Here is an 8,079-nt window from a genome sequence, read left to right as displayed (position 1 = left end):
GCCTCAACTACCTTCTGTGGCAGAGAATTCCACAGATTCACCACTCTCTGTGTGAAAAATAAATTCTCATCTCGGTCCTAAAAGACTTCCCCCTTATCCTTAAACTGTGACCCCTTGTTCTGGACTTCCCCAACATCGGGTACAATCTTCCCGCATCTAGCCTGTCCAACCCCTTAAGAATTTTGTACGTTTCTATAAGATCCCCCCTCAATCTTCTAAATTCCAACAAGTACAAGCCGAGTCTATCCAGTTTTACTTCATATAAAAGTCCTGCCATCCCAGGATTCAATCTGGTGAACCTTCTCTGTACTCCCTCTATGGCAAGAATGTCTTAGTTGAAACTCCGTATGAGGGTATCTGAGTGTGCACGTTGGTAGTTCCCGTTCCATCTTAGTTCAATCTTAATCATCATAACCAGATGCCAAGAGATTACTAAGAAATGCAAAATCTTTTCATTGCAGTACCTTGATCTGCAATAAATTGCCATTAGTATGAGAAGATAAAATCAAAAGCAGCAATCCTGATGCTCAGCTTCCACTAAATGGCAATGAGAGGATGGAATAAGCAGCGGTGGGTTCATGGGAACACCACTAGCAGCAGGCTCCTCTCCATACTTCATGCACAACATCCTGACTTGGAAATATATCCCTTCACCATCACTGAACCAGTATTGTGAAATATTGGCCCTCTAGCTTTAAGGAAAGTGAGGGTCTGAACATTGCCTCATGTTTGGCTAGTGCAATGCAGGTTTCCAGACTCCAGTATGGGAGTACTCCTTTGCTTTGTAACATTTCATTCAAAAGCAGATGCAGCAGATGCAGCAAAAGCAGATGCGAACAGAACCTGGTTTTGCAACTCTCATGCCATCTGACAACCAAAACAGAAGAGAATTGGATTTATAATAGAAGTATTACCATGAATGATACCAGTGTTTAGTTTAGTTTAGAGGTACAGCGCAAACGGCCCTTCGACCCACCGAGTCCGCGCCGACCAGCGATCCCCGCACATTAACAATATCCTACACACACTAGGGACACTATTACAATTATACCAAGCCAATTAACCTGAAAAAACCTGTACGTCTTTGGAGTGTGGGAGGAAACCTATGATCTCAAGAGAAAACCCACGCGGTCATGGGGAGAACAGACAAACTTCATGCAGACTGCACCCATAGTCAGGATCGAACCTAGGTCTCTGGCGCTGTAAGGCAGCAACTCAGCCGCTGCGCCACCGTGCCCCCCCATGGTGAGTGTACCAAACATTTGCACGTTCTTTTAGGAAGGATGTGAGGAGCAATTTCTTTAGTCAGAGGGTGGTGAATCTGTGGAATTCTTTGCCACAGAAGGCTGTGGAGGCAAAGCCAGTGGATATTTTTAAGGAAGAGAGTGATAGATTATTGATTAGTACGGGTGTCAGGGGTTATGGGGAGAAGGCAGGAGAATGGGGTTAGGAGGGAGATAGATCAGCCATGATTGAATGGCGGAGTGGTCTTGATGGGTCAAATGGCCTAATTCTGCTCCTATTCCTTATGACCTTATAACCTCTACACAGTAAATGGCTTGATTGGAATCACGTATTGTCCTCTGACTGGTTGGCACGCAACAAAAAGCTTTTCACTGTACCTCGGTACACGTGACGGTAATACACTAAACTAAACAAGGGTCCATTGTTGGCTGTGGGCCGGGTGATAGTGAGTTGTAGACTCCCTTTCCCGCAGCAGGGAGGTTGTGAGGGTCTCCCTCCCTCCCTCCTTCATCCCAGGGCTGCTGTTCCTGGGCGGCAGCGAGCGTCGTCCTCTGGTTGACCTCCGAGCGCCGGGGGAGGGGGGGGTGGGGGGGGATGGGTGGAGGGGCCGGGGAAGGGGGAAGGGGGGAGTGGGCGCTGTCCCGCGCCTCACGCTTCGTGCCGCCGCCCACCAACCGCCGACCCCTCATTAATATCAAGTTAATCTCATGAATATTCTAATTAATATTCATGAGGAGGCGCCGCTCAACCCCCCTTCCCGAGGCTTTGTCCAATCATATCAACCGTAGACGGACGCTGGGGACCAATAGGAGGGGGCTGCCGTTCCATTGGCTTGCCTTGTGGCCAATCGGCGGTTAGAGTGAGGCGCGGCCTGTGATTGGGCCGGGGGTGGGAGGGCACCACGTGGTGGTGGTGGCGGCGGTAGCGGCGGCGACGACGACGGCGACGCGAGAGAGGCCGCACAACGGACGGCGAGAGCGCGGGGCCGTCGGGACATGAAGGCAAGGTCAAGGAGCGGGTGAGGGGACCCAGGCAGCCGCCCAGCCCGGACCGCGCCGAGGTGTGAACTGAGCGGCGGAGGTGACGGACACGCCGGGTATGTACTGCCTGCCCACCCGCCGGGTCTCATCATCGGCTGGGGAGTTATGCCTCCTCCTCCACCCCCTCCAAGCACACTGGCCATCCGCACCGATACTGTCCCATGGGACGAAGCCCTTCAGCCCATCAAGTGTCTGCTAGCCCCCACACCTTCCTGGCTTATGTCCGTTGGTACGTTGACAATGTTCCAAGAGTCGTTTAGGCAGGGAATTGAGGGATTCAGACCATGTGCAGTTTAAATTATCATCATGGTCAGTAGAAACATTATGAGCCGAAGGACCCATTCCTATGTTGTACTGGTCTCAAAGTGCATAAAGAACCCTTCCCAGACCATCAGTCTGAAGAAAGGCCTCGACCCGAAACGTCGCCCATTCCTTCTCTGCTAACCTGCTGAGTTACTCCAGCATTTTGTGAATAAATACCTTCCTAGACATGCGCTTGTCCAGATAAATTTTAAATGTTGTTATCGTACCATCATCAAATACTTTCTCAGGTTGCTTCTTGCTTATATCCACAGCCCGCAATTGAAAACGTTGTTCCTCCGTTTCCTGTTAAATCTTCCCCCTCCCACCTTAAACTGAGGCCCTATAGTTCACGATTCCCTATCCTGGGAAAAAAAAGATGGTGCATTCACCCTATCTATTCCCCCATGATTTTATAAGATCACTTATACTGCCCATGCTCCCTATAGCTCAGGCTCTCAAGTTCTGGCAAAAGCCTTGTAAATCCTCTCTGCACTCTTTCCAGTTTAATTGTGTTTTTCCCATGGCAGGGTGACCAAAATGGAACACTATACTCCAAGTACAGCCTCAACCATAGTAAAACCAAAGCATGTAGTGAAACCCCAAGTTAAGGACTAGGCATTGATCCACATTGTATACCACCAGTAATAGCCTGCTGAAGTAAGAACCTGTTCATATTCTGTTTTTTATCTGCCAACCAACTTTTCCATCCGCACTGGTGTAGAATCTACAATTCCCACTTGCTCTTCGTTTAGTTACCTCTTATGCTGGATCTTTTCCAAAATCTAATGGTATCACATCTCTGGATCCATCCCATTCCCCACCATAGGCATTCACGTTCACAAACAATGCACGATGTTCATCTAACCAAGTCTATACAGGTGCAGAGAGCAATCCCATTTCCCTGTATTCCCATGTAAACTATTCCCTCATCATGTGTAGACACAAGGAACTGCAGATGCTAGTTTACAACAAAAAAAAGCCACATAACTCATTAAGTCAGGCAGCATCTCTGGCGAAGGACACCAAGTGCTGGAGTAACTCAGCAGGTCAGGCAGCATCTCTGGAGAGCTTGGATAGGTGTGGGTTTGCAGGGGGCGGGGGGGGGGGGGGTGCAGGACAGAGCCTGGCAGGTAATGGGTTGATCAGTCTGAAGAAAGGTCTCGACTCAAAACGTCACCCATTCCTTCTCTCCTGAGATGCTGCCTGTCCCGCTGAGTTACTCCAGCATTTTGTGTCTACCTTCCAGGTAATAGGTTGATACAGGTGAGGGAGGGCTTTTGATAGGCAGATGTTGGACCAAGGCCAGAGATGAAAGAAGGTGTGAGATGAAAGGATTGAAGAGTTGTGAATTGTGAAGCTAGAGGAAAACGTTGGTGGAGGTGAGAGCAAAAATAAGTGCAAGTCCAGGAGGAGGGGGGGAGGCGCAGTCTCTATTGGTCAGATAAGATTTAATAAAATGCTACAACTTAATCTTCAAACATGAAAAAACATAAGAGACTGAAGATGCTGAAATCCAGTCAACTGGATAGAAGGCAGAGGGTAGTGATGGAATGGTGTTATTCTGGCTGGAGGTCTGACCAGTGGTATTCTGCAGGGATCTGTGCTAGGACTTAATGTTTTTTTGTGATAGAGCATAGAACAGTGCAGCACAATGTCTTTGACATTTCATCCTCGGAAAACGGTTCTTACTGTCTATTCTATCCTATCCATGCCTCTCATAATTTTCTATCAGGCCTCCCTCCAACCACCCACACTCCAGAGAAAACAACCAAAGTTTTTCCAAACATTGGTATTTCAATTCAAGTACGAATTGGACAAAAGTGTAGATGGGTTGGTTAGTAGGTCTCCAGATGGAACCGGACTGACGGCAGCAATCCCGCCCCTGTTACTGCAGCCCATGTCCAATGCCCCTCGCCTGGGTCCAAGTCACCATCATGTATCCTGTGGAACAGTCAGCATGGATTTGTTCAGGGAAGGTCATACCTAATTGACCCTCCTGTTAACTCAAAGAACTCCTCACTCCTGAATGATGATGCACCAAGGATTTTCGCATGGTGTTGGTCAAAGTCCAGTATATCAGAAGGATCAAAAAAGTGAAAGGGAGTGGGATTCAAGCGAGATTGGCAAGTTGGATCCAAAATTGTCCCGGTGGCCAGAAGCAAATAGTGATGGTTGAGGAGACACAAGGAACTGATTAACTAAAAAGCATACACGATGCTGGAGGATTTCAGCAGATCAGGCAGCATCTCTGGTGGAATTGGATAGGTGACATTTTGGGGCAGGATCGTTCTTCAGACTGTTTGTTTTAAGGGTGATAGTCGAGGGGTAGTTTTGTGACTGGGAATTGTTGACTGGAAGATGAATTATTTTACTGAATTCAGTATTCAGTACGAGATAGACACAAAATGCTGGAGTAACTCAGCGGGATAGGTAGCACCTCTGGATAGCAGGAATGGGTGATGTTTCAGGTCGATACTCTTCTTCGGACTGAGTTGGTTTCGACCCGAAACGTCACCCATTCCTACTATCCAGAGATGCTGCCTGTTCCGCTGAGTTAATCCAGCATTTTGTGTCTATCTTCAGTGTAAACAGCATCTGCAGTTCCTTCCTACTCAGTATTCAGTACTATGCTTTTTATGGTGAACATTAATAGTTTAGACCAAAAATAAGAGGAATAATTAAGATGTTCATAAAATTATAGAAACTACTGTAAGGTTAAGGAGAGGCTGTTTGAAGAGATCTGACTGAGGGGCCTAGGAAGAGTAAATAGGAAGTTGCTGTTTCTCCTGGCAGTCAGTTCAAAAACCAGGGGCAAAGATTTAAAGTAATTAGTAGAAGGATCAACAGGCCTACGAGGGATTTTTTTTCCAACTCATAGGTGGTGGATATCTGGAAACAGAAACCTCGTCATATTTTCGCAGTACATGAAAATGGGTTTGATGAACATAACCTGTAGGGCTATGGACTCAGTGCTGGAAGATGCGGTTAGGTTGGGGTGTACTTCTCTGACTAGCATGGATGCGATGGTCGAATGCCAATCTTCTGTATGGTAACTTTTCTGTGATTCTATTATTCAGCACTAATATCAGTGACTTAACAAATTATTTGGTTCATCTTCAGCCATTTGATACCTATGAGGTTATAAACAATTAGGTTTTGACTGTAAAGCACATGGTGTTTAAGATTAATTTTTAGCTCGTTTTAGTATGCCGATGTTCTGCTAGTCCAGTTTCACAAGAATTATTTGTATAAATTATTGGAATTCTTAAGCTCTGGGTCGCTTTGCTTTATTTTATGTTGTTGCCCTGCATTCCTCTTGAGGCTTATGATGTTGATGTTATCAGAAATCTGAGATCTTTAAATTATTTCCTACTGAAGACAATATATCATTTCAGTGAAATGCGGAATACCACATTTTTGTTTATCTGTGGTGGGATTACTGAAGATGAATGTGAAAAGTTACAAGCCAATCCAAATTTGGTCAGATGTAATGAAATGACAGTGAGGAGAGGTAGAACTGTGCTCATCAGGAAGTCATGATTTAATTTGCAAAATTCCTTTCTTGTCAGCAATCTTCTATACACCAACATGGTGCATCTGTGCTATTGCTCCCTGGAGAGTGAATAAGTCACTTAAAAAGCTGAGTGTATTTCCTTGTGATTAAAATTGTGCAGCACACATAATGTGGTTATTAATGTTATCAAGCCAATTTTGACAATAACACAGGATTGTCTGCTAGCTGAGACTTTTGGCAAGTACAGAAGAGAAACGGGGTATGGTATTTGACTGTGAAGAGTTTAGCAATATTTTGATACGCACTGAGTCAAGTTTTTCAGGATTTGCCTTTGATATTATGTTGATAAATATGTAGCATTTTCCTCTCTTGCTTCAGTAAACCAAATTGTATCTAATCCTTGGGTCAAGTTGGAAATAAAGGTCAAAGTACAGATTCTAATTTGATACTCTTTAGTATAATGTATGAAAATTGTTAATTTGTTCAACATTGCTCATCTATGATGCAGGTTTTATGGTCAAATTCTGAACTGATTGTCCTTTATCACCATCCAAACACCATTCTTAAATATAGTGAATCTATAATTGTTTCAAAATAGTTTATATATTGCCTAAAAAAGCTGGTAATTATATTATTTGAATGAGATATATATGCATAGTGTGATTGTTTAAAAAGTCATGGTATCTTATGTTAAATTGTAAAAATCCGAATAATTGATTTGATAGATTAGTCGTCTTTGAGGACAGACGTTGAAGATGAATGTATGTTAGAATAATGAGTGCTCAAAAACAGTGACTGTAGCCCCTGGTGCCTTAGATATTGATCAGTCTTTTTAAAAATAAAATGTTCTGGAGGTTTAGTTTAATTTCTCATAAGCTCTCCTGATCAAAGATTGTTATTTGTGGGGTACATATTTGGACCAGAAAGTCAATTGTACAAAAATATTATTGGGAAAGTAATTGTATTCAGGCAGTGTGCATGTTCCAGGTGTTAGTACTGGGCAAGCACCTGATGTACAATAATCTACAGCATTATAAGCAAAATGCTGGGCACTGGGCTTGTTAAATAGTATTGGTTTGGCTGGCATGTGTACAATGGGTTGGAAATCCACCACTTCTACAGTAAATTTCAATAGTTTCAGGAATTCATGTTAAGATGCTCCATCTGTTCTTCATATAGTTTATTCAGAAAAGTATTCAAGTTCTAGCCATATGCAATCTTAGTACAGGTAATCTAAAATGAGAGATGTCATTTTTTTCATTTTCAATTAAAGTGAGTAAACTGCAAAATCAGATTGGGATGAGGCCCTGGTTGTAGTTGGAAATGCGGAAGAAGTTCTTCATCAGTACACTGGGTCAAGGCTGATTCTTCAAATTCTGTAAGGATGTATTGCATAGCCTGCGATTGCAAGGGAAAGTGGTATAAGTATGATTGGTCAGAAATGAAGAATAAGCCAGGAAGTTGTGAAGGGAACCATCCCTGTGAGATGCTAAAAGGGGAGCGGCAGATGTGTCTGGTGGAGAAATCTCTGCAGGTAGAGTAAGTTGTGCAGATTGATCGGTTGGATGCAGAGGCTCTCTGGGGTAGAATGCGGGGATCACAGGAACTCTATTCTTAATCTGTACTGGAAGAGATTGGGTGAGAGGAATGTTGTGGGAAATAGATGAGATGAGAAGTGAAAGCTTAGTTGGCAAGAGGAGAAGGGAAGCCTTGATTCAGGAAGACATTTCAGGGGTGCTTGTGTGGAAAGCCTCATCATCTGAGCAGATACAATGGAGATAGAGGAAGCAGGAGAAGGAACAGAGTTCTTACAGGAGATAGGTGGAATGAAGGGTAGTTACGATAGCAGTGGGTGTTTGTAGGCCTATAATCGATGTTACTCTTTCTCCTGAGATGAAGACAGAGATCCAGAAAAGGAAGAGAAGAGTTGGAGATTGACCATGTGAAGCTGAGGGTGAGGGTGCACATGTTAGTAAA

General features: G+C 44.3%; 1 protein-coding gene across 2 annotated transcripts in view; it reads left to right on the top strand.

The window, feature by feature from the left end:
* Nucleotides 1-2,176: 2,176 nt before the first annotated feature.
* The window catches only part of LOC144597168 (uncharacterized), a 140,131-nt gene continuing 134,228 nt past the window's right edge, over nt 2,177-8,079 (top strand). For both annotated transcript variants that reach the window (XM_078406146.1, XM_078406141.1), the window contains exon 1: nt 2,177-2,341. The gene's annotated coding sequence lies outside the window, so the exon portion shown is untranslated. The remainder of the gene's footprint in view (nt 2,342-8,079) is intronic.

Source organism: Rhinoraja longicauda, chromosome 10, assembly GCF_053455715.1.
Source record: "Rhinoraja longicauda isolate Sanriku21f chromosome 10, sRhiLon1.1, whole genome shotgun sequence".
NCBI lineage: Eukaryota > Metazoa > Chordata > Chondrichthyes > Rajiformes > Arhynchobatidae > Rhinoraja > Rhinoraja longicauda.
This window is presented reverse-complemented; position numbering and strand designations above follow the sequence as displayed.